This window comes from Schistocerca serialis, chromosome 7, assembly GCF_023864345.2.
Source record: "Schistocerca serialis cubense isolate TAMUIC-IGC-003099 chromosome 7, iqSchSeri2.2, whole genome shotgun sequence".
Classification (NCBI taxonomy): domain Eukaryota; kingdom Metazoa; phylum Arthropoda; class Insecta; order Orthoptera; family Acrididae; genus Schistocerca; species Schistocerca serialis.
In genome coordinates this window covers 291,157,098-291,184,845 of record NC_064644.1, presented here as the reverse complement: position 1 = coordinate 291,184,845, position 27,748 = coordinate 291,157,098, and the positions used below count along the sequence as shown (strand labels likewise).

Sequence of the window (27,748 nt, the reverse complement as noted above, 5' to 3'; positions counted from 1 at the left end):
TGTGAGCTATTAGACTGTTAACGCCCATTACATGCCGCTCCCTTCTCAACATTTACCTAATATTCTTCCAATAAACCAAAGCTGGGCAACTGATTGATATAGACATGTATTCAGAGACAGGAGCAATTCCTGTCGGATTTGAAACCGATTCTCTGATAAGGTGTGACACTTATATACGGTGGCTGTTGATTAGTATTACCTGGCAGCAAGTGGTACACCATTTTTTGGTAGACAAGTTTTGCAGCCACTGTTGATGCACCAACAAATTTCTCAGCTTCATTTATGCTGCGGTCATTGCTAAGTTCAAACATAATACGCCCTTTCTGCCATTCTACCACTGCCCCATGTCGTCCCAATCTTACTGTGCTAATTCCATACAACAGAGTGACACTACAGTACATAAATGACGTAGTAAATGGCAGGATTACCGGCAGTATTGGTAGCAGTGGTAGGTAAAGAAACAAAGTGGTAGCCAACGACTTCTATTTGTTTTGCACTTAATTAGAATCTGAGCTCATTCTGTGTTAGTTCATTGTGTATTTTACCAAATTAAAGAACGAATTGCATATTATTAACAATACAAATTTGTTGATCGCGTAACTTCTGCGCTTTTATATAGCCAAAGAAATTACATTTGATGCAAGTGCAGTTTACATGCACAAACATAAAGCTATTGTTTTTCAGATTTTCCCGGCGATATGTTGACATGTTGAATAATCGGTATTCTGTCGGTTGTTCGCATCGTTCTCGCACGATATTTCGATGGCGTGACTTGCTCACACCCAGGCATAAATACTGGACCCGATCCACCCAACGACCAGTCACAGGGAGCACATGAAGACATCTACTCACGCCCTCGGAATATCGTGCGAGAACGATGCTAACAACCGACAGAATATCGATTATTCAACATATTAGACTCAATAGGGCGTTCTTCTTCATGATCATAGGCAAGAGTTTCCTGTTACTGTTGGTAAATATGAAAGTTGTTTATGAATAACAAAAATATTTTATCTAATTTGGACGAAGCGATGTTTGATGTATTCCTGTTCTGTGTTTTGCTTTTAATTTTACCTTTTCGTGAGGAAATCGCGTTTTGTAGCGCTATGTGATAAATCTGTTTTTACCTTTACTGAAACATCCCTCTGTTACACATAAAACTTGAGTTAAACATTGAAAATTTCAGTTTTGCTTTAAATACCGTATATTTTAAAGTAACAGGGATAAATGTGTTGAACAAAAATTTCCGTAGATTACGCGTCCGTTATACGTCCTCACTCAGTTTCTAGATGGCACACCACTTTAGGTTTCTCGGAGACTCTAGCAAGACACTGATCGTAAACGTAAACAAAGCGGTCGAAATGAGGTTATGGCCGATAGGTATGCAACACACCTAACGTACAGGTAACGCGGCGACGACCTTAACTGCCCTAGGCTGCTAGGAAATGCTTACTTACGACAGTCCACCGCAGCCTACCATAGTTTTGTATCTGTGACACACACATACCACCTCGTTGCCAGGACTTCGTCAGCTATGGAGGGACACGTGACTGCCTGGCAGCAATTCAGCTCTCCAAAGGTACCACAATTTTCTGTTAAGCAGAAGGGCGGGGCTAATATTTTGTCCTACGAACTTAGTTATTGTTTATCGCATATTCGACGCTGAGGTCATTAGTAACCAAGACTTGGACAAGGAGCATGATATTAAATTGATTGTACTCTATTTGGATCAATTACACCCCAAACTTCACCTGGCGACACTTGGGAGAATCACGGAAAATGTAAAAATCGGGATGCCTGGACGTCATTAGTGCCCTAACTCAAGCGTGGAAGATTATCTTGTTGCTGAGCGACTAAGAGCAGCACAGCGAGCGTACATCGCCTCGGTTTCCGCAGGCGCAGCCTTCAGTTCACGGTCAGTCAACCGGGCCGGGCGGCTGTGCCGACGTCATCCTTGAGTACCCAAGAATGCGCTCCCGTTTGCATCTTGCAGCGGAAGCCAGCGAGCGCGGTGAGGCCGGCGCGCCCGCGTCAGGGTTCTTCAGAAAGCTCTGCACTCGTTCACCTGCACCGTTGTGTTTTCACTAAGGGCAGATGAAGGGCCATTGCTGGGAATGGGACACACTCATAATGATATTCCCCTTATTAAACACGCTTTTACACTTTGCGCAGTATCAAAAATTCATTGAACGTATAGGAAATATTAAAACTATATTTTTAGCGTTCCGTAGCTTACTCTGTGAAAACGAAACCTTTATAGGATCACTGTCGTCCGCCTGTCTGGCTGCCGGTACGTCTGTTAACATTCCTTTTTCTCAAGAACTGATAGAGGTGTCAAGTTGAAATTTATATCAAATACTAAGGTCTACAGTCCCTTGGCGGTGTAAACAATTAAAGCGTCTAAGTCAATGCAATCACAAGAAAAACGCCAAATGTGTAAAATATTTTGATAATCGGAAAGTCAGGTCTCGAAACCTATAGAAGAAATATCTACAGACAAACTCCGTGGCAGATTAAAACTGTGTGCCGGACCGAGACTCTAACTCAGGACCTTTGCCATTGGCGGGCGAGTGCTAGTTCTGCAAGGTTCGCAGGAGAGCTTCTGTAAAGTTTGGAAGGTGGGAGACGAGGTACTGGCAGAAGTAAAGCTGTGAGGACGGGGCGTGAGTCGTGCTTGGGTAGCTCAGTTGGTAGAGCACTTGCCCGCGAAAGGCAAAGGTCCCGAGTTCGAGTCTCGGCACAGTTTTAATCTGCCAGGAAGTTTCATATCAGCGCGCACTCCGCTGCAGAGTGAAAATCTCGTTCTATCTACATAGATGTCGGGCCTGGTAGGTTAGCGATAAATCACGTGCCTGAAAATCGAGGGGCACTTAATCTCATTCGGACCACGGATTTTGTAGTCTTTGCTTTAACCTTGCCTTTACCTGTCAACGGTGTGAAGTCTCACCAGAAACAACAGGTGATTCAGATTCTATGTGAAACTGTAGGTCCGCATCCCCTTGTTGGATAATTGACGTAGGTCCGGGACACGTAAGTCATCGAAGTATTGTCCAATAGAAAGACTTGCATCAGGCGACTGAGCCAACACGAAATATAGTAATAATTATTATGTTCATAACTAAGTTTGGTCGGCACGCTTTAAACTAATCAAGTCAGTCAGACGCGAAATCGAAAAGCGTAACTGTTACGGGCTACTTTTGCAATCCAGTGAAATCTATGGTCGCCAGTTTCTGTGCTTTACGTCTCCATGCTGAGTGAACGCCACTTTAATTACTCAAATACCTCTCTCAATCACTTGCAGGGACCTGTTCAGGGATCGATAGCCATGTTACGATATATTACACTAAATATCAGTGTCGAGGAAAAAGCATGATAGACAATGTCGCTGAGATAGTCTTTGCCTCGGAAGACGTAGCTCGTGGTCTAGCGGATAGCGTTGCTGCCTGTTGATCACTGGGTCCCGAGTTCGATTCCCGGCCGGGTTGGGGATTTTCTCCGCCCGGGGACTGGGTGTTTGTGTTATTTATGAAAGTGGCTAGACTAGACTGAGTAAAGATTGGGAATTCGTACTGGTGCTTATAACCACGCAGTTGAGCGCCCCACGAACCAACCACCACAACTACCATCTGATTCACAAGCAGTCAAGCGCTTGAACGCTAAGCCAAGCACCCGGCAAAAACAGCGTGGGAAATCTTGTTTACACGTCATATGACTGGGTCATGTGTTTCTGTACGGTGTGTGACCAGTGACAATGGAAAATATTTTCCACATTATAGTAAAGTAAGATGCAATTTTCTTTGAATTTACTGACGAAGCTCCGTTTCTTATTTTCATTACTTGTGTCAGAGAAAGTTAACAATATTCTTCCATAGCTTACAATAAAAATATTTTTCTAAACATTAGCAGATAATATCAGTCTCGTCTTTTTCGTTCCTGCCGCATTTAGGAATATGGGGAGACACCCCCTTTCTTCCACACAAGCCACCGTGTTTTCTTTACTACAAGAAGCTACATAGACTCTGCAGAGTGTATGAGAATGTTTGTTTCAACATTCTCGTCGTCTTGACTAAGAGTGGGTATAACGTAAGGAAATTCAGTGATTTTTTCGATGGCAATGCTAGCAATTAGTAAAACCCTGCTGAAAATACATTTCCAAATTGCTCATCTAAAAATTGTACAATATGATTGGTATCATCAGCAACAGACACCAACAGTGTTGTTGAAAGTTAACTATTAAAAATTATCAGAGATCTGCGTATGATTTTTATGCATACTGAATATGTACGGCTGTTTAAGAACCAGTGGTCTCAATGGATACGACCTTGTATAGCCCACAGCAAGCGGTTCAGCGACGCTTAATGTCAAGGTAGTTCTGGTCATGCCGCGGACATTTAGTTCCCCGACCTCGCAATACGTAACCAAATAAGCTGCTGCTATTATCTCCGATCTAGCGGACGCCTTTTCTGACCCGTGTTAGAATGAGAGCAACAGTAAAGCACTGCAATTCCCTTATTTCGATTTATGTTTAAATTTTTTCCAACCGAAGTTCTCTGGCCGTCCTTAAATTTGAACGTGTAGTTAAATTTAAACGACAGCTGCAATGATTATACGGACTAATTTTGATTATGGTCTCTGTATGATAACGTTTTTCGTAACAATTACCTTCACCGGCACGACTGCCTCGTTAAAACGATGCGGTGACTTCTATATGCTAGGAAGCTCTGAATCCAATCAGATCTGCTCCAATGGTTTGTTAACTCAGCTTTCACTCACTATTCGACAGTGCGGAACAGTGTCTTGTTCATTAAGGACATCAAGCAAGACTATCAAATTTGGTGCCATTATATACAGCCTTCGGGTCTCTATTTTTTGAATTTTTCATTCTTGTCTACAAGGTGGAGAGTGGGCCGTTTGGCGTACTGGGACTCTGTTCTTTCCAGCCACTATCAGTGAAGGATTGAACTGGGGCATTGGATATACCAACTGGAAATATTTAGGAGGTAACTTGCAGTTCCAGCATACGTCTTACAAACAAGGAAACCTTGGTCGCACTGGCAGACTGGAAGTAATTCATTTCTGGTACGTTGTTATCCATTGTCCCAGACAAAGATCAGAATCTGATGTGTGTAAGAGATTGTATGCATGTACACTATCTGACCACAAGTATCTGGACATCAAGGGACAATGGTGTGTGTCCACTCTTTGCCTTAATAACGTCGTGGCTGCTGGGATCACTTTGAAATGCCAGAATGTCTATGGATGGACGGCAGGATGTAGGAGGCTGGCGTCTGGAGCGAAGTCGACATCCTAAGTCATCCAAAAAGTGTTCCATTAGATTCAGATCGTGATTCCTGGCAGGCCAGTCCATAAGTCATTGTCTCATACAAGCAGCTTTATGAAAGGGCGCACAGCCATGTTCATACAATGAATCTAACTGTTCCTCTACTGTAAGCGGTACAAAATGCTGTAAAATGTGTTCATATCCTTCCGAATTTACTGTTTTCTTAAGCACAAAAAGGCGATCTCACCCTAATCATGAGAAACACTCCCCTACTCTAAAAGCACTTCCCCCATACTTCACTATTGGCACGGCACCTAACCGCAGGTAACATACTCCAGGCAACTGCTAAACCCCAACCATTGCTCGCCCACCGTACTCCATTCCTTTTAACTCCACTACGCATAGTCTTTGTAATAGCTGGACTGCTGGTAGCATTCTGGGTCACGGGATCAGCTCCGAGCGTGATTTGGATTCTAAACGGAGGCGTCCAAGCGCGTCTCAAAGGAGTTAACGGGTTGTCCAGCAACCAGCTCTCGCTGAAAATAAAGACATCAACTCTGATGTTTTTGTAGGTAAAAATCCTTTGTATGAACGGGTTACGCGTCATACCAAACTTCTCTAAATACGGTTCAACGCCTCTGGTGCGATTATCTTAGAGGCTTATGGCCATGGAGGCACGAGAAGACTCCCGAAGACAGCCACAACAGTTGAAATGTAGTTTTGGAGGAGTTCGAAGAGGGATAAGACGCGGTCTTATCTCACAATTTTACCTACTTTCTTCCGGCTGATTTCGTGCGGTTTTTTACAACCTATCGCTGCAGTGCTCGACGTTCTCGTCCGTCAGTACATGAGATCTGCCTGATCTCACTTTAAAACTGTTGTTGCTTCTTCGCGTTTCCAGGGCTTTAGAAGCACTGAGATGTGTCTTATGAACTTGATAATCGGGTGACATCCAGTGATTACACGTTCGAAGTGGCTGAGCTCTAACTACTCATACCGTTATTACCGCTTCTGTTGCCAGCGTAATAATTCTCGCTTCGTTCTATACTGAAGGGTCCGCTTGTCTCGCCACCTAGTGGTCAGTTCTGCATTACGTAGGAGTATCCACATACTTTTGATCATGTTATGTATGCATGTCTGTAATGTAATGAAAACGTGTGGTGCGCGTGTCCCTACCTTATAGCCTTTTTCTGATTTTCATTCGCTACTCAGACCAGAAGAGCTGGATCTTTTAGACCCGACCATTACAGCGGGGAACTTGCAGAGGGACAAGGGCGGGGGCCATGTTATCTTGATTTTGTGGTATTCATTACTTACAAAGTACGTTTCTGCTGTCTTTTTGAACGGGTGTATTTTAATAATCTTTCACCACCTTTGATAATTCTAAAATTTCATTTCCTGGTGCTGCTTTGAGTAGTTTTATTTTTTATAAATGGGAGGGGCTTACCAGTACAGGTGTTTACCTGACAACGAAGGAAAATCTCTTGGAAAGCTTGGTCGGAGCTAGGGGATAGGAATTATTTTATTTCTAGGGCAACGCCATTCATTGTCCTAGACAAAAATTGAAAGACTGTGCGGGTGTTTTGTGTGGTATTTTTGTGTGCAGGCGTGTTTTTTACTGCACGGAGTGATGTGCTGTCGTCAAGCCTTCAAGATGTCATGAGCATGTAGTAAACAGTCGTTTGAAGAGCAGACCGCCTGCAAGATGTCTTCCAGCAGCAGACAGAAGGACACAGCTGTAGGAAAGCTGCCATAAACGTGTGTACGGACCGCGAGCTATCTCGGCAGCCGCAGGCACGCAGAGACGCGTGTGATAACGGCCCACGGCGGACGCTATCTCCTCCATTAGGGAGGAGGTGGGAGGGCCGCGTTCCTGGAGACACGGCACGCCAGCCGCCGCTGGAGGAGCGCTCGTTCCAGGCGAACGGACACGCCGGCCTTGGGTGGGCGCGACCTAGATCATCTGGTAACGGGGGACCGCCCCGCAGCCGCTGCTGCGGCGTGCCGCTGCTCAGACAAGTAGAGGCAGTTAGGTTGTGTCAACGGGAATAGCAAATCTGCACGGGTCTTAAAATTACCATCCTAGCGCGCGGGTATAGCTCCAGCACCTGTTACTACGCAAAATGAGGCATCGGTAGCTGGTTGGTATTCCGACTTCACTTTAAAACACATTCTAAGAAAAAAATGAAGACGCACCACGAAGAATTTATCCGAATGGGACGGAATCTGTAGCCGACGGGCGACAGTGAGGTTGGTTTCCCACCACAGTCCGGGGATTCTCCAGACACGTCTTCGGTGGTCATCGGAACTCAAATCGGAGCGGCACTCGTCATTGAAGACAGCTGTAAGTCAATGAGATTCCAGGCCGAAGACTTGTCTGGAGACGACCCCGATAGCGGTGGGATACCGATCTGACCGTCGCCAGCCTTACTGCTGACAACCAGGAGTGTCATTTCTTTTCGTACAGAACTCCATTGATCGTCATCCACAGCACCCTTAGGGCACAGCGGTACGTCGGCGACATTCTACTAGTACGTTCCGTTTTATTGCCCTCCGTGGCAAGCTTACATTTCAGCAAGATAAAGTCCGCCCGCACGCGGCTAGAGTTTCTACAGCTTGTATTCGTGCTTGTCAGACCCTACTTTGGCCAGAAAGGTCGCGGGATGTCTCCCCAGTTGAGAACGTTTGGAGCATTATGGGCAGGACTCTCCAACCATCTCGCGATTCTGATGATCCTACGAGCCAACTGGACAGAATTTGGCACTATATCTCTTAGCTGAGCGTCCAATAACTGCACCAATCAATGCCAAGCCGAATAACTGCCTGCTTAACGGCCAGATGTGGACCAACGCGTAGTGACATGCACAATTTGTTAAGCTCTCTCTTGGACAAATGATCCAATTTTTCTCAAACTTTAACCAATTGTTTGTACACGTACATCACATCTACCGACTTCCCATTAGGATAATTCTTTCGTGGTGCGCCTTTTATCTTCGCGTGTATTTCAACCTTCAACGCGACCGAATGTGATGAAATATGAGTATTGTTCCAGACGGGGCGAGGGGGAAGAGGATGAAATGGGTTGAACTACGCCGTGTACATTTAATATCATCAGATTACACTGTTTACATCGACGTAATTATGAGAGGTGACTTTTACTCATTGAAAATGAGTGTACATATGGCACAACCAAATACAGAGGATGCTCTGTCCTATACTACCTTATAAGATCCCTATTAACATCCAGGAAGAACATTCGCAGATCAAAAAGAAAACTGCCAACTAATTGCAGAACGGAAATCACAATGAGTGTTATGATCTTTTGCCTGTTAGGGCAATTCAGCAAGGAAGGATCGATGTCAGGAAACTCAGTTGCTTGAATGGGCAGGAGGGGGGGTTATCAGTCGCTCGATCAACGGTTCGCTCATCCAGAGAGAGTGACGTCCACCAAGAATGTGACCGGATGAGGAAAGGATGTAAGACTGGTGAAAGAGACACTGAAGGCAATACTGATGCCAGAGGTGGAAAACAATTTAAAGAGTAGTAAAAGTGTATGGATCGGATCGGTACGTAGGTTGGAGCAGACGAGCTGTTGCCCCGGGGCTCGCCCATGGAGAGAGAAATCCCAGCTCCTTCCGACGCCTCGCCAACCCGATTGAGGGCGACGACAGAGTAAAGAATATCTTGTAGTCGAGAGAGCGATAATGGTAGACGGGGAAAGATTAAGAATGGAATTACATCCGTTGGACCGTCAACCATAAAAGAGGGTGAGAGAAATAGTTAAGGTTTGTGCCCCCAGGGCTCTGTAGAGGGGGCAGGTCCTTCCACAGTCCATCGGAGGCAAAGCTTTAGAGGGGCTGGGGAGCACTCGATATTCAAGAGAGGATTCAAGGAAAAAATCAAATGTTGAACGACGTGCTGTGGAAAACGAGGTTTTACTAACTTCTTAATTGTCCGTTGGATATAAGTAAGGAAAGATATGCAATGGTCGTTTTGAGAGAACCATACTGGATAAGGCCGAAGAAACTGACAACTACCAGGTGGTTATAATTGAAGCACAGCTACTCGCAGAGGCCCAGTGTGGGCGTAATTATCGTATGGAAGCGGAACTTTGTAGATATGCTAATGGGTTCATAAGGAAGCGAGGGAGAGCGATTTACACTAGAAAAAAATTAGTTCCAGTTTTAGCCACCAGATGCAAATAAGTCGCTATACAGCATCTCGGCGACGTCTCCAGTGCTCATATTTTAAAAAATGTGTAAGCGGTTGGTTAATAATAAAATAATTATTCGTTTTTCACTTGTTTGGTCATTTCTATCCACGACCAATTCCTGATCCCTTTACATATAGAAACATTTCTACACATTGACATTCACGGCGGTATCTTTGCACCTGATGGCCAGAATTGGAACTAATTTTTCCCCTATAAATCGGTTCCACGTTAACCCCCTTGAATATCTACCAAGTTTCGTTGCCATGTGACCCCTCTTAGTAGCTGCGCTGTGATCATAACCACTTGGTGCTTCTATACGTATATTCTGCCAACTACAGAATTATGTGGAAGAGCGTGGTTAGCAAGCTACGATGTGTTACGGCATCTCCTGTTCCAATTGTGTGTGGAGTGCAGGAAGAAGGCTGAAATGCCTTTGCATGTGCTATAATTAATTTAACGTTGTCTACAAGACCATACGGAAGCAATACTTAGGTGGTTGAAGAATATCTCTAGATCCTTTAGTTAATGCTGATTCCTGAAGTTTTGTAAATAGGCTTTCGCAGAATAAGTCGCGTCACTTCAAGCTTCTGCCAGTTTGGGTTTTTCCAACCTTTCTGTGACGCTCTTCTGTGAGTCAAACCTGTGAGCAAATGTGTCTTATTTGTACACGTTCAGTATCCCCATTAGTCATGTTGCTATGGGTCTCTCACATTTGAGCAATGTTCTATGATGGAATGCACAAGTGTTTTGTAGTTATCTGTAGATTGACTGCTTATTCGCAATACCCTGCCAATAAACCGAAGCATGTCACCTGCCCAGGCGAAGCATTAAACCCCATTTCCTCCGGCCTGTAACTGTAACCACTATGCTATCTCGAGCGCTCAAACAGTTGTTAATGCTCATGAAAAAATGGAAGTTATCAAGTGTCTAATGAAACGAGCGACTGAAGCCCACACATTACAGAGAGTTCCCACAAGAATTTTCCCGCTTCGAATACGCACACTAAACTACAAACATGAAGTGCAAATCCATTAGGAAAATAATCAGAAGGTCTGCTCACGACAAACTGGCGTGCATTTTTTTAAATCCATGACATACAACAGTACAGTTGGAGTAAGACGATTCGTGCCTGGAGGACGCGCAGAGATGAAATACACCAGAAGATTTCCGTTTCCTCATTTCTTTGTTTCCTTCCAGTCGGCCCCTGAGCCCGCGGCTTTCGAGGGTTAATCACGGCGCTGGTAGGTCATCCCAAGCACAAAAGACGGGCGTCGGCGGAATGCAGGCCGTTACCCACCTGCCATGACGTCAGCTCTCGCGGTGCGCGCGCATTTCGAACCGCCGGTCCAAGAGCGAGCCATGAACGGCGCTGACGTAACACTACAAACACTTCCAGCAAGCCATTTGGCGGGAAAACAGACGCTGCAGCATAGGCCAAGGTTACAGGGATACTGGTCGCTTCAATGATGCAGTGGCAATTTCAGTTTCTACTTCAGGCTATCGAGGGAAATCGAGTATGAAACAAAAATCTGTCATTTTCCTAAGCATATCCAATTTATCCACTGTAGACATTGTTGCGTTAGTTAAATCATGCTCGTATACTGCCGTTTGAAGAATGGCGTAGGCCAGAAATTGCTCATGGAATAAATACTGAATAGATACACTTCAACAGGGGTTACTGACCTGATTGTCATTCTACAGCTGAAATAGTTGTGACTATTTATAACAAAGATAAAACATTTTGTAAAAGATTTCAGCCTCATATTTTACATTAAGTTAATCAATGGCTCAGTACTTCGAATTTACACTCTCGTACAAGAAGCGCACTCACCACGAGTAGTCGATTTGACCAGAAATTAGCTCGCGTAAAACAAGTTTTCCTAAAACTGCGAAAACCTTTAAGGAGGTAGACCAAATTGTAATCTGCACATCTCTCGTCCTTAGTGAGTACCTCGTTCATAAAGGAAGGAATCATAAGGGCTGGAACTGTTTATAAATCAAATAAAACAGTTTATTACGTCAGTCACTTGTTTATTTTGCAACTATCTTCAGGTGGAGAATTGTGTATTTACATTGCCTGTGTTAGTGCAAAGCACAGACGCCTTTTCATAGAGGCAAAACAAGTGCAAGGCAGGTTATGTTTCGTCCTTCACTGGTGATAAAACTGGTTTTCAGTAAAGGCGCTGTTAAGATACATGAATAAACGTGAACTTATAGGATCAGTAGGGTCGAAAAGGTGCTGCATACTACTAGCAATTGCATATGCTCTTCAAACGTTATGCTAACACTGTCATTTCAAAGATGTTACAAATGTCATATCTGACTTGTTTTTAGGCTTCTGTACCTCAGCCGAGAAAAACGAAACGCTTATACAGGGGCACTTTGTTGTCCGCCTGTCTGCTCCACAGATAAGAGATTTTTTTTTTCAGGAACAGGTAGAGGCATCAAGCTGACGTTTGTGTGACATACTAAGGTTACGATCGCTTTAGCGGTATAAAAAGAACTTTAGCTTCTAAGTCAAAGCAGTCAAAACCTGCAATCATTTATATCACATATTTTGACACTCGCAAACTCAATCAAAACCTACAGGTGAACGATCTTTATATGAAGAACTGGTGGTGTATCGATAAAGCGCGTTATCGGAATAGGAATGTTAGCGGGGTCGAATATCGGTCGGACCACAAATTTCTCTGGCTTTGTTTTAAACTAGCCTTCACGTCAACGGTGTGAAGAGACGCGAGAAACAACAAGCGATTCTGATTCCACGGGAAAATGTACGTCCGCTTTCCTCGATTGGATAACGGAGGTAGGTTAAGAAAACGCAAGTCGCCGAAGTGGCGTCCAATAGAAAGACTTGCACCAGGCCATTGGACCACACGAAATAATAATAATAATAATAAAGACAATTAAGTTTGTACGGAACCCTCATAGCGTGAATGCCACTCACGCTTCTCCAGTTTATTAACAGTGCCTCTTCCCGAAAATTGATTTTATCATCAGCAACATGTGAAACCTAATGTGCCTTGCACTTTGTCTGCTGCTGTGAATCTAAGTCTATGGTCTTCACTAACACGAGGAATGGAACTGCACGATCCTCCACCTGAAGATGATGGCGCGAACCACCGAAACGCCTAGTGGCAAAATACGGGACTGACGCAGTGAACTTGTTTATAACTATCCTCCAGTACACTTTTTGCTAAATCTGACTCCTGGGTGCATTCACAAAATTTAGTGACAGGCGTAATTCGTACTAGTATCAGCTGTTACCTACCCAAAATTGAGCGAACTATTGCTGCAAAGAGGAGCAGCGAAATGCATGACTATGGATGTAGAGGAAGAACTAATGCATGAAATTGGAAGCAGGCGCCCAAAAAACACTAAAAAATACATGATCATACAAAATAATGAAATATCCATTTCTGAAGATGGTACAGGTCAGCACGAAATGGAAGTTGATAGCGAGGCCTGTGAGTAGTCTGGAAGGAACACCCCAGGAAGTAATTTTGGAAACTTTCTAGTTCATGCGAATGAGAAAAGTTGACGCGTCTGCACACGCCTTAATCTCTATTCCCTGCAAGATCGTAATGTGGTATATGCGATGGTCACACGAGAATCTCAGTGTGTACAATTGCGTCCTTACGGAGTTAGATCAGGGAAAGCAACCGCGTCCGACCTGTGAACGACACAGTTTAAGCGTAATTGTGGCAGGTGGCCTCAGCGGTGTCACCGAAAACGGGGCCATGGGAGCGGTGGTCTGGTACGTGACATGGCAGGGACATGCGTGGCCAACGTGCGGCAGGAATGTCACGCACCACGCACCGCTCTGCGGGGGCTGCCATCCAAGCCAAGGCCCCTCCGGGATTGAGCTAAGCTCTCGGGGCAAGGTGAAAGAGACGGGAGCGCAGGCTAAACCGCCCACTTTGCCGGATTGCCGTCCCATCTGAAGTTGGGTCTGCACTTCATTACTTGACTTCGCGTAAATTACAGAACACGAAAGTAGCAAACCCTGAGGAAATACTTCTGACATTCCTTTTACGTTTACGAAGTTTTATATTGGAAATTAAAGTAGGTTGTAAGAAGTGCATAGAGGAGAAGACAAACGGAACGCCGATATCCTGGATTGATTCGAGGGGAGTGGGAGGGGAGGTGGAAGAGGGAGTGGTGGTGCTGTGAAACTGTTGAGCAAACGGCGTTCTATGATCGCTTCACGAGTTGTCCACTGTGGTAGGAAACAAGAGAGCGAGGGAGAGGAGAGCAAGAAACACGTGTACGCATGCGGAACACCAGGAGCCAAGTCATAGCGGAGACCATCATCCCTTGGTTACCGTGGTAAGTGGGTAACGTTAGTAGTTCAATCCCAATTGGACGCCATTATAAATGGACCTTAAAATCTATTTTTTTTGTTCATTCTTCACATTTATTACAAAAGACTTTCCCGTCAAACAACCTACTCATTTCAGGGGCGTATACACGCCACCTTCCCCAACAAAAACAGTATAACAAAATATATTCCCCAGATTTTCAGTGTGATCAAAGTACTCTTACGTGCACCAGGGATACCATGTAAATAAAATGCTTTTACCAAAACCGTTTTTATTACCGTCATTCGACCAATGATAACGTCTGCGGCCCAACACACACAACGTTCATAGAAGTTATGCAGATGTGGGACTGTAACATTACGTTCCCAATATTGTGCATGGTAACCTTGACTAAAACGATATTTATTAGTACTTTGAACAAGAAACGGATCTGTCATGCGACACGCGTGATGGATTTTTAAAACAATCAAAAATTTTTGTTTCGAAACAGCACCATTAAACAATTAATACCTTCCTTGGATGCACACTGCATTGATGGTATTAAAAACCGTTTTCGTAAAGAATTATATTTAATGGTAGCGCTGGTACAGGTGAGAGTACTTTGATCGAAGAAATTATCCGTTGCAACGAAAATTCGCAGAATATATTTTGTGCTACTCCATGTCGAATTGTTTTGAATCTGTCGTGAGTACCATACTGTTATGTTGTTTAAAGAATTTTGTTGGGAAACGTGGCGTGTAAACTCTCCCGAACTAAAGAGTATGTTTGATGGGAAGTCTTTCGCAATTAATGTGAAGTATGAACCTAAGAAAATGATTAAATCTAAAGGTCCATATATATTGGTCTCCAATTAGTAAAACGTTCATGAGCGTGCATTCGATAAACGATTAGTGCGCGCGCATGCGTGTGTGTGTGTGTGTGTGTGTATAGTTCTACTACTGGCCAGAGATTCAGTCTCCAAAAATCGACATTTACTGTAGGGTACATGGACATCAGCAGAAATTTTCCCAGGGCGGGGGGACAGGATGAAACTGTCATTTTCGATACAAATGCGTTTCGAGATGTGTCATGCCAAAATTTCTAAACTTTATTAAGTGACGAACTTATTATATTCCACAGAATTAGTCGTTATCTGCGGTGTATGAGAATTCTGTAATGAATAACAATGGTAGTCCAGATGCCAGGGCGGTGGGCTGCAAGTACTCCCTCTTGCCGCGCACCACCACCACCACATTGTGGACGCTTATGACAGAATATTCGTAAATTCCCAAAACACGCTTAGGATGAGTAGACTGCGCCATACAGACCACAATTCGCTGGCTAAGATCCACACGTGCGAAAGTGTCACCTCCACGTGACGTACGAAAACGGAAACTATTTTACAGAAATCACAGTTTCAGTGGACGCGAAACATTTATACAAGAAATATATGTCTTGTGATGTACAATCAAATTGCTGATTCGAGTGTGTACCGCTCACAACTTTCTCTCCTCGTTCTTTTAAAACTGGCGAGTGTGTCCCCAATCAAAGATAAAATGAGTGAAATAAGTCTGCATTTTAACAAATTATTTCTTCTACGGAAAGACGAAGTGTAGAGATGACTGATATTAATGTAACATTAGTTCGCAAATGTACCGTATTGACGTATAAAATCTGCGGAATAGTTTTGCTTATATGGTGTTTTAACTTTGTCTTATGTTTCATTCCAATGAGTGAAATGAAATATCATACAGTCTTAAGTCACTTTGTCAGTTCATGGCTAACGGAAAATCGTTTTAAGTTAGTGGAGGTTTGTGATGTATGTTCCATTTTCAGCACTTCACAATTTAATTCGCGTGTGGCCATACTATGGTTCGTGTGAAGGGCGTGCGAAAACCGCAAACATGGAACATTGAGGAAAATGTATCAAGTGTTACTAGACGATAGGCAGTGAAGAGTGTGAAGTAGCTGATGTTACTAGTACATTAGAAGAAAGATTACTGCACATTTCATTTCACATGAATTAAATAAGCAAATGATCTTGACAATACGAGAGTAGCACTGATGGTAACTGAAGAAATCACAGAACTAATTTCTCAGCAGTACGTAGACTATATTAATCGACAAGCGAACTGATTTTGTGCATCAGTTTATTACCGCGTGAGAGATGGGTACAGTACAAGTTGGAAACCAAAGAAAAATCAAAGCTATGCTGTAACTAGTCGATAAAAATTTTTTGTTAGAAAGTATATTACCAAGTCTTTACTGCGAGACTAAACGGATTCTCCATATTTGCAAAGATTAAGACAGTAATTTACAAACACACCGCAAGTCTGCTGGCCAAAATTTCTGAAAATTGTTTCCTGGTCTGCGAGAGAAAAGGTCTTTCGTCGGGACAGCGCACCATCGCTCATGCGTGCTTTGAGAAGCACGAACTATTGGAACATCCATTTACAAGATTTGGCATCGACTGAATTCCCTTTACTCACTTACCTAACGAATGATCGAGTCCAACGAAGTGATTATGGAAGTCGTAGATGGTATTTTGCAAACGTTCCAGAATAGAGCTTCAGGGATAGAGCTATTTACTGGAAAACGGGTATCGACTTAGACAACGATGTTGAAGTTAGAAGTAGTTTCTTTCACATGTGTGAAGAGGGTAAGACGCCAACTTGAGCGTCAGTTCATTTGGTTTCCACGTAACTTTTTGAAGGAGCCGTTACGACACTGCAGTCTGTGTATGACGCTGTGTAGCACCAGTGGCACTTCTGTAGCTGTTTGGCTGCATCCGGAATCTCTGGCCCTGTCATCTGCCACAGAGGCTACAAGAAGTCGCTTTCCCCAGCCGCCGTCAGGCGCGTAGGAGGGAAGGACCACGTGCTGTCCCCGCCACGGTTGAAACCAGACACCGTGCGGTGACGCAAGATTAACCGCTGCCTGGCTCCGACTAGGCGGCGTATCGGCCGAGCCGGTATTGCATCGGCGAACAGGTTTAGAGGCTTTGTTTCCAACTTAACACTGCGCTCATCTCACCGAGTGCTGCTAAAAACCAGCCCAAATGCATACAAGGTAGTCAATAACTACATAGTCTCGTTGCTCGAATCGTTGCAGAGGCCGGTTTTACACTATCAAATTTCTTTGACAATGAAATTGACCGAATATTCATCACATGGACAAAACTAATGTGACGCAAAAAGGATTATTACTCTGTTAAATATTTAGTCATTGTTGCCTCAGAATGGCCGATGAAGACTTATTACTATCCTCTGCAGTTGGGTGTACTACAACTGCACTGCGTTTATATTTGGAAGAGGGGGGGGGGGGGGGAGGAGAGGAAAGGAAACGTACTTTTATGAAGCCGTGGGCTTCCAGCTTGATAATAAAGCCATTTAACAAATTTTATTATGCGAGCTGCAAGTCGAGGACCTGAAGTCGTAAAAAAATTACTTACGAATGGATGAGTGCACATTTCAGTGAATATTCAGGTTAGTGCCTCTCGTATTACGGAGCAGAACACTAACCTCAGAAATGCTGTATCAGCAATAGACGTTAGATTTTTCCTTGCAGTAAACAGAAGACAAGCCTATTTCTTTGATCAAATGAGGATGAGGCACTACGTTTGATCAAATAAATTTGGCGAAAGGCAGCACTAATAAAAGTTTACTATTACGCTACACCAAATGTACTTTACAAACCAATTTTGTCAATAAAACTTGCTAGTGTAACATCCGTCTAACAATGTTCTGTCGACAAAACGACACCTTTTCAATGGTTAAAAAGAGGACCGTTCATCACTAGCGTCCTTAAGCCATTCCGACATTCGGCTACACGAATGTCTGGGACAGTCGTCTGCAAGGATATCCAAGTAGACGTTGTCAGGTTCTCTGCTCAGAACTCTCAATGTCAAACATTGCACTTCTGACGAGGCAAACCAAATCCTCTTAATGGCGGGGAGTCAAGCACAGTAAGCAGCTGCGCGGGTGTACCTAATTTAGAATACAAGTAGGAAATTCTGGAATTGAAATAACTCATCTCTGGGTGCCCCGTAAAATTTTAATTCTTCGATATTACTCGACTCCGTTGAAAAAAATTGTTTGAATTATATGGAACAACATAATAGGTTGCCAGAGTTTCTTCCCTTAAACATCACGATCAAAGTCTAGAGTTAAGTGAAATTTATGTTTAAAGTAACAGCATAGTAATGTAATCAGTTCAGTGCAGTACATCCATTAGGGATTTACTGCTTGTATTACAATGCTGTATTGACACAGCTTTGTTTCAGTTAAGAGTTATTCCTCATTACACGCTACCGAAATTAGTACAGTACTGTAAGATTCGTTGAGGGCTGAACGTTCACGTATCTAACAGTGATTCACTGTGTCAGCTAGTGTAGTTGATTTGTTGCCTCTGTGCTGTATATTAGAAGGAAGATTCAGCAAACGTCTGTTATTCTGAAGGGAAGAGTAACAGCGGTGGGAAAAATTTCAACAGCTGCTGTTCGTTATTGCTTGACAAGTTAAAACAACGTGAGTTTGACAAACATAACACAGAATGCGCATCCTCACTTATATCAGCAGAAAATGTGGTAAGCAATGTTGGACAAACAGTTGGAAAACAGTGAAGGACACGTACTTTACGTCAGCAAAACTCGTCAGTGTCGTATTAGAAATAGAAAGGGAAAGGAAACTATGCGGTACAAATATTGCTTAATGTAGCGAAATACCCCTTATTATCTTAGTGAGCACACTATATGCTCAGGTGACTGGCATAATGACCTTTAGAAAGGACAAATATTTCAGCTTCCCTCCATCCTGAACTATTTGATTTACAAGTGAGAGTTAATTTGTGAGGTCAGCTGTAGCCCCGTATTTACATTTAGGTTCAAGTTTATTTTCCTGTGATCGCTTGATTAAAAAAAAACAATTACGTTCTTTTTCGCCGCCTGTAGAAACAATTATTGTGTGCTCTGCCAGGGGTACCCCTCTTAGTTATATTGTGACATCAGAGACAAGGTCGACTTCCACAATAACGAATGAAATTCATCAGCTATCGTTACGGTTAAGAACGAACGATAACATCGCCATGAATACTGTCCGACAGTTTACGTTTTCCTATAAAAGCCTACGCATTACTAGTATTCGCGCTTAAGCCTCTGCTTTGTTAGTAGGATAGTTCAAGGTTGCGCAGTTAGAAACATACGGCAGCAAACAGCTGTCCAGTCAAAATAGTTGTGGTAAATTTCCTTACGGACGCTCAAGCACGATTATCAAGCTTGCAGTTACGTGTGTCCATCTTTACCGACAACTGCGTTTTGGAAAGAATTACACTACGCACTTGCTAAATCAGTCGTCACTTAATCTTCAGTCCGAACACTTGTTCAATCCTATCCAAGCCACTTCACCTCTGAATAATTCCTGCAGTCTACATCCACATCAACCAGATTAGTGTAGTCAAGCCTTGCGTAAAATTTTATCTCCCACCCCCCCTCCACTACTCTCCATTCACTGCTGCCTCAGGATATGTCCCATCAAGCGATTCCTTCAGTCAGATTGAGCCATAAATTCGGTACCTCATTAGTTATCCTGATTTCTCACCTAAACCTGTTTTCTGTAGCACTATTCAGTAGCTGTTATTTTCTATACTGCTTAGCGACCATGACATGAGACAGGCAAAATACCCTGTGACAATAAGAAGAATGCAATCATCAGTTTAGTCATGGTTGCAAAATACTGACACGATTTTTTTTTCAAAAGAATGGAAAAACTGTTAGCAGCCGACCGCGGAGATCAGTTTGGGGGTACGGTGAGATTTAGGAACAGTCGAGGTAATACTGATTCTACGTCTTAGGTTAAGCAGAGGCAAACCCACGTTTAAAGCATATGTAGATTTACAGAAAGACTTTGATAATGTCGACTGGAATATGCTTCGAATTTCTGAAAGTAGCAGGGATATAATACAGGGTGCGAAAATTTATCTACAAACTGTGCACGTACCAAACTGCATTTATTAGAGTCTAAGAACATTAAATGGAAGCGGTAGTTGTGAGACAGGATTGTAGCCTATCCTAGATATTATTCAGTGTGTACTTTGAGCAAATGGTGAAGGAAACAACGAAGAAATTTAGAGAAGGAATTACCGTTCAGGAAGAAATCAGGAAATGTAATAGGACCATTACTGTTTACGAGATATATAAATGATGTAGTAGAAAGTGTCGGGTGTTCTCCAAGGCTGTTCGCAGATGCAGTTCTCTATAACAAAGTAGCAATGCCAGAAGATAGTACCGATTTGCAGAATGACCTGCAGAGAATTGATGAATAATGCAGGCTTTGACAGTTGACGCTGAACGTAAGTAAATTTAACAACTACTGTGAAGCTACACTATTCATGACGAACCGCTAGAAACAGTATCTGCCGTAAAATATCCAGGAGTAACTACCCGGAGTGACCTTAAATGGAATGACCATATGAAACAAATAGTGGGAAAAGCAGATGCCAGAATCAGCTTCATAGGCTGAATCTTAAGGAAATGTAACTCATCCGCGAAAGAAGTGGCTTATAAGGCGCTTGTTCGACCCATTCTTGAGTATGGTTCGTCTACCTGGGATCCCTACCAGATAGAACTAAGAGAGATCGAGAAGATCCAACGAAGAGAGGGCATGTTTCTTCACGGGCGTTACAGAGATGCTCAACAAACTCCATTGGCAGGCGTTACAAGAGAGGCGTTGTGCATCACGGAGATATTTATTACTGAAATTTGGTGAGAGCACTCTCCGGGAAGAGTCTGACAACATTAATCCCTCCTGCTCCACCCCCATGTCTCGCGTAATGACCATGAGGAGAAAGTACGTGAAATTTGAGCCAATACAGAGGCTTGCCGACAATCATTCTTCCACGCGCTACTCGCGATTGGAACAGGGTTGGAGGACAGAGTGGTACAAAAAGTACCCTCCGCCACACACAATTAGGTGGCTTGAGGAGAATGATGTGGATGAAGAACTGAGGTTTGCCAGCGACGTAATTTATCAGATGGCGAAGGGTTTTGAAGGATACTGGAACGGAATAGTAGACACACACAGGAAATGAAGACATTAGTCACTGATATCAATGTGACAAGCTGAAAATTTGTGCTAGACTGGTTTTCGAATCTGAGTCTCCTGCTTATCAGAAAGATGCGCTGGCCGCTGCGCCATCCGGACTGCTATAGCATCCCTCCAGTCATATCCAAATTCTCCACTTATACCACACACTACAGCCTCATTACTCGTGGCATCTCGCCGATTCCCGTAAGAGTTTGAGCTTGGTGTGCATCTGCACTGAAAGGATAATTGGCCGTCATCGCCTTAGTGGTAGACGCTTGAGGCATGGTCGTAAGACGAGTATCAACAATAGTAAATTGCTCTTAGCTAGACGAAGTTGTTGCTTTAGAGAGGACAATGATTTTAGTTTTCCCAGCAGCAGAGTTATAGATCCAAGGCTGCTACCTGCTGCTATTGGACGTCTCGGGACCACGGCACGCCGTTGCGATGGCTGCTGGGGAACCGGACTGTGTCGTCGCCTAGTAACCGCAGATGCCCGCGGGCGCGGGGGCGCGCCACCCACGCAGAGGGGAACGCCAATCGCTTTCCACGGCGGCGGCGGCGCTCGGCTTAAATTTAGTCTGCCAGTTTATTCTGGCGGCCGCGTATTTCCGTGCCCGCCCTGGGGTTCGGCCTAGGCTAGCTCAGAGTCTCTCTGCTGCTCGCCCCCAAAGCCGGTTCTAGACACTCCGTCCCACACGAGAAGCTGTCGCGACTGATCTACGTGGTACATCTCCAACTGGCATTCAACAAGTGTTTTCTGTCCTGGTAGATCTTTTATCGCTTCGAAACTTCTAGTTACGAGCGCAACTGCTATACTTACAACGTGCTGACGACCGACTGGGAGCAACAGGCCTCGAATTTACTTCGAACAGTCATTTAGAGATTCGCTACGGGGTTCATTCCGGAGGAAAATTAAAATTTGACTCTGCAAAAATCTTCGACTGAGCCGTTCTTTACTACATATGTGCACTTTTGAGTAAAGGGGGGGGGGGAGGGAGGGAGGGAGAGGTAGGAGATACCTAAACCGAAGTTCTAAGTCACATTTCGATTCCGATGCCTTCGTTGCCAAGAGCGTTGCCCACGACAGTTCCCACTGAGTCAATGGCAAGAAGTATACTTCCTAAATTAAGTTACCCTAAATTACTCTCCCCACCCATCAGGATGACTCCTCCCGCACGGAATCTGCCAGTTTTCACTCTCATCAAGCATTGCTATCAGGTTAGTTGTGTAGTCTTCGCTGTCGATGGTACTATGACCCAGATCTCCCTCCTCACGAACTACCTATAGTTAAGAGTGTGATGGTTCGCCACGCGAAATCTTTGTAGAGGTGACAGGTTGAACTATACTGTAGCTTTAGATTTGGGTTGCGTTGGAAAGTATGTTTGCAAGTTGGCGAAATCAGGGAAGATGAATGTGTAGCGAACTCCGAGGATCTATGCATATAAACTGCGTGGTGTGTATTGAAAAGCTGTATTACACAAGGCAAACCTCCAATGATGAATTTTTGTGCTTTTTATGTATGTGTATCTTACATGAGCTACGGAAAAGCAAGGAGGTGGGTCACTGTTTAAATTCTACTTTGATATTGGAAACTGACGTAACAGCCATCGATATTTGATAGGAAGATTGGAAAAAAATTAGTGAACGAAATTTAACGCCGAGTGACATGAGGTACTTGCGAAAGTAAAGCTGTCAAGAGCTGATCGTGAGTTGTGCTTGCATAGCTCATACATAGCTAGAGATCTTGCCCGCGAAAGGCAGGGGGTCGCAGGTTCGAGTCCCACACCAGTATAGTTTTAATCTGCCACGGAGTTTCGGAACTTTTTATCTCTAGAATCAAATCAAGAGGACAATACAGGTAGATTACGGAATGAGGAAAGAATTAACTTTTATTGTAACGTGATTAGCACTAATTAAAAGCGCGCGCGCGTGCGCTCACACACACACACACACACACACACACACACACACACACACACTAGTTAGCACCTTATCACAATTCTGTTGGGGGCTTCACTTCTGACCGATAGACTGAAGAACGTGCCGTATCTCTGCTGCGAATGAATCTAGCAGCACAGTAGCTCCATTTCACAAAGAACGTTTCAGGAAATCCCTTGACCCTCGACAGATTACGCAGAACTATCAGTGTATCACACTCGACACTAACAGCTCTTCAACTTTGATGTGCCTACAGATTAAATGTATGAATCAATTTGGAGGGGGGGGGGGGTCGTTTACTTTGGTTTACGGTCTCTCAGTGCAAGCAACGGGAACGCTGCTCGAGACGCACGATCCACATGGGAAGGATGGTGTTTGCCTGATGTGTCAGCGAGGGGCCGGCGCAGACAATGCCGTACGTGCCGACGCAGCGGTCTATACACACAATGGGACAATATAGCTGGCGGCGCCGTGTCTTTTGTTCCCTAACCTGTGACAAGCACTTGACAGCTAATATTGCTGATGCCTGAATTTGTTTCCATCAGATATCAACCCCACTGTGGCCTGGATGCAAGCTCAATAAAGCGTCCAGTTTCTCCTTAGGAATGCCACCGTCAGCTGTAGGAGAAATACACAAACAAAACTTAATGTCAGACGGACGTGGAATTTTGTGAATGGGACTAACCCAGATACATTCCTAACCACATGTCAAGAACTGACTTAAAACTTTCACATGCCTTCGATTCCCGCCTGTTCTCGAGAAATGCAGATCTATTCGAGCTTGGACACGCCACACTACAGTCAACATTAACGAAGCATACACTCGATGTAGAACTAGCTCATTTAATCATATTACTACCTTGTTATGACCGACACTCCCTCCGTACTCTGCAAGTCTATCTGAACATCGCATCCACCGCCGTCATAACTTACAGTAGTGACGAGCATTAGCACTTCGGCGCTTTTTACATAATTCCTACTTAGTGTAACCCATCAGGTAAGTATGCAGTCTGTTTATAAAGGTAATGATCAAGCAGCTTATTCTCCATAGCTGTATTGTTTGTTTTGCTCAGTTCGTAATACCGCTAGTGACATATGAGTATCTTCAGTTACCTGCTAGAAATGTTCGAGGCAGTCAATTCCCGCTTAATATTGTCTTTTGGCTGCCAAGCCATTTACTGGGAATGAACTCAGTTTGAAAAAAAAAACTTTTGTTGGTTTAGTACACTTCCTAACAAGACACGATGATCGTTTTTATTCTGTTCAGATGAAGCTGATTGCACAGACATAAAAGGAGCGCTGCTACATTAACACTTTTTTTTTCTTCACACACACACCTTTCGAAAAGTCAACGGAACTAGTGAGATCCTGTCATATGAGATACGTTAAGACGCGCATTTTGTTTACCCTCTTGCCTACATTGACTTGTTGCTATTTCTGTATGTTCTGTTATATTCGTGCAAACAGACAGAGTACGTAATGAAAATGAAAACAGAGTATCGTGTTATTGCTTTTAGTTTTGGTCAATGACAGTCCCAAAAATTTACGTTACTACGACGACTGGAAATCTTAACTGAAGTATACAGTGATATGGGATGAATGAGACTCCCTTAAATGTTGTTAGAGCATGTATTTTGTTTGTTACAGCCGCGTTTCTGTTAGTGACGGTCCGTTTACCGTCAACAACTGTTCAATAATTTTGACAAATATCTGAATTTTGCGGGCAAGCTTAGTGAAATATAAAGAAATGTCAATATTCTATGTGGGAAAAAATTTCTAACGGTGCGATTCATCCACACAGTCACTTGCGCACGCTTTGAAGCGCACTGCTGCTCATTTTTCTATGGACAACAGGTAACGACGAGGGTTCGCCAGTACTCTGACAGTGGGGGTGGGGCGCCGGCGAGGCGATCACTTACCTCGTACAACGAAAGTGCCCGCCGCAGGCGTCTAGTTGGTCCTCGAGTCTGCACGCGACTGGCTGCTCCGCCAACGGCCGGCTCCAGGTCGGCTCGCCTTTCGCCTCGCCTTACCAGGCGCGCCGCGGCCGAGGCCGCCTGCCCCCACCCCGCGACCGCTGCCCCCTCCACCTGGCCCGCGACGCCGGCCGGGCCGCTTTTTTGGCGCGAGTTTTAAGTTCGCTCGGCGCGCCAACGGCGGGGTCTCGTTTCAAAACTGCTCTTTCCCCACCCCCCACTCTCGTGCGAAAACGCTGTGCAGGCACCCCTACCGCCGGTGATTTCTGGAGAGGGAGATCACCTCACACCCCTCCACAGTTCTCGCAATTATTTTTGGGTAGCGGTGCGGTAGGAGGAATGTGCTAAAGAGGGGTGTATCAGTGACGTCATGTTACAGAAAGATCGGGGGCACCGCCCAGAAATCTGGCAGCTATAGCTATGATTCTGAGCCATAACTCTCTTCTAAACTTGCAGTCTCACCATTCACCAAAATTTTTCCTAATCGACATTTTCACAAATAAGAGCGCAGCATATTCACAAGTAAGAGTTAGAAGGGGATTCACAGTAATTTTACGGAAGAGTGGAAGGCACAGGGCAAGAAGAAGAACTATAGGAAAATGATAGTGTCTGAAGTTCCATGCGGCTTTTCGCGGATGATGCTATAATATACAGAGAAGTTGCAGCATTAGAAAATTGCAGCGAAATGCAGGAAGATCTGGAGCGGATAGGCACTTGGTGCAGGGAGTGGCAACTGACCCTTAACATAGACAAATGTAATGTATTGCGAATACATAGAAAGAAGGATCCTTTATTGTATGATTATATGATAGCGGAACAAACACTGGTAGCAGTTACTTCTGTAAAATATCTGGGAGTATGGGCACGGAACGATTTGAAGTGGAATGATCATATAAAATTAATTGTTGGTATGGCGGGTGCCAGGTTGAGATTCATTGGGAGAGTCCTTAGAAAATGTAGTCCATCAACAAAGGAGGTGGCTTACAAAACACTCGTTCGACCTATACTTGAGTATTGCTCATCAGTGTGGGATCCGTACCAGGTCGGGTTGACAGAGGAGGTAGAGAAGATCCAAAGAAGAGCGGCGCGTTTCGTCACAGGGTTATTTGGTGAGCGTGGTAGCGTTACTGAGATGTTTAGCAAACTCAAGTGGCAGACTCTGCGAGAGAGGCGCTCTGCATCGCGGTGTAGCTTGCTGTTCAGGTTTCGAGAGGGTGCGTTTCTGGATGAGGTATCGAATATATTGCTTCCCCCCAACTTATACCACCCGAGGAGATCACGAAATCTCGTGGTCGTGCGGTAGCGTTCTCGCTTCCCACTCCCGGGTTCGATTCCCGGCGGGGTCAGGGATTTTCTCTGCCTCGTGATGGCTGGGTGTTATGTGCTGTCCTTAGGTTAGTTAGGTTTAAGTAGTTCTATGTTCTAGGGGACTGACGACCATAGATGTTAAGTCCCATAGTGCTCAGAGCCATTTGAACCATTTTTGAGATCACGAATGTAAAATTAGAGGGATTCGTGCGCGCATGGAGGCTTTCCGGCAGTCGTTCTCCCCGCGAACCACACGCGACTGGAACAGGAAAGGGAGGTAATGACAGTGTCACGTAAAGTGCCCCCCGCCACACACCGTTGGGTGGCTTGCGGCGTAATGTAGATGTAGATCTCTTTAATTTATCTGTTATTTACGTTCTGTCACTAGATCGGAGGAGGATGGAGCTGGCAGCTTATGATTAAATCAATTGAAGACAAAGTGAAGTTGTCATCAACTAAAAGTTTGAACGCCACAATGCCCTACTAGAGAATGTATGTCGTTGCATTCCCCCGGCCTTTAAAGTGATTTACGCAGTCAGTTATAGGAAGACCTACAATCTTGTAGACTCAGAACTACAGAGAAATTTGAAATTTTTCACTTTAATAAACCAGAGATGAAAGAAGTGATAAGTGATCAATTTTTAGAGTTGACCAGGAATCAAATCCGACGTCTTTTCATCCGCTGTCTTTGTTCAAATGGCTATGAGCACTATAGGACTTAACTGCTGTGGTCATCAGTCCCCTAGAACTTAGAACTACTTAAACCTAACTAACCTAAGGACATCACACACATCCATGTCCGAGACAGGATTCGAACCTGTTGCATTCGACAATGTAAAATGGCGCAAGATGTTCGATATTCTGAGAAAAATAGGGATCAGCTATAGGGAGAGATGGGTATATACAATATGTACCACAGCCAAGAGGGAATAATAAGAGTACACGACCAAGAACGAAGTACTCGGATTAAAAAGGGTGTAAGACGGGGTGTAGTCTTTGCCCCCTACTGTTCAATCGGCACATCGAAGAAGCAGTGATGGAAATAAAAGAGAGGTTCAGGAGCGGAATTAAAATTCAAGGTGAAAGTATATGACATTGCTATCCTGAGTGAAAGTGTGGAAGAATTACATGACCTGCTAAATTTAATAAACAGTTTTATTAGTACAGAATGTAGAATGAGAGTAAATAGAAGAAAGACAAAAGTAAGGAAAAGTAGCAGAAATGAGAACAGCGAGAAGCTTAACATCAGGATTGATGGTCACGAAGTAGATGAAGTTAAGGAGTTCAGCTACCTAGGCAGTAAAATAACCAATAATGGACGGAGCAAGGAGGACATCAAAAGCAGACTAGCAATGGCAAAACGGGCATTCCTGGCTAAGAGAAGTCTACTACTATAAAACGTAGGCCTTAATTTGAGAAACAAATTTCTGAGGACGTACGTCTGGAGTACAGCATTGTATGGTAGTGAAACATGGACTGTGGGAAAACCAGAACAGAAGAGAATAGAAGCATTTGAGATGTGGTGCTACAGACGAATGTTGAAAATTAGGTGGGCTGATAAGGTAAGGAATGAGGGGGCTCTGCGCAGAATCGGAAAGAAAAGGAATATGTGGGAAACACTGATAAGAGAAGGGACAGGATGATAGGACATC

General features: G+C 44.0%; 1 protein-coding gene across 6 annotated transcripts in view; it reads right to left on the bottom strand.

Moving 5' to 3' along the window:
- Nucleotides 1-24,889, bottom strand: part of LOC126412332 (tropomyosin) — a 164,722-nt gene extending 139,833 nt beyond the window's left edge. For 4 of the 6 annotated variants that reach the window (XM_050081869.1, XM_050081866.1, XM_050081867.1 and 1 more), the window contains exon 1: nt 24,732-24,889. The gene's annotated coding sequence lies outside the window, so the exon portion shown is untranslated. The remainder of the gene's footprint in view (nt 1-24,731) is intronic. The other 2 variants (XM_050081868.1, XM_050081864.1) reach the window with 1 other exon arrangement.
- Between the last annotated feature and the right edge of the window lie 2,859 nt (nt 24,890-27,748).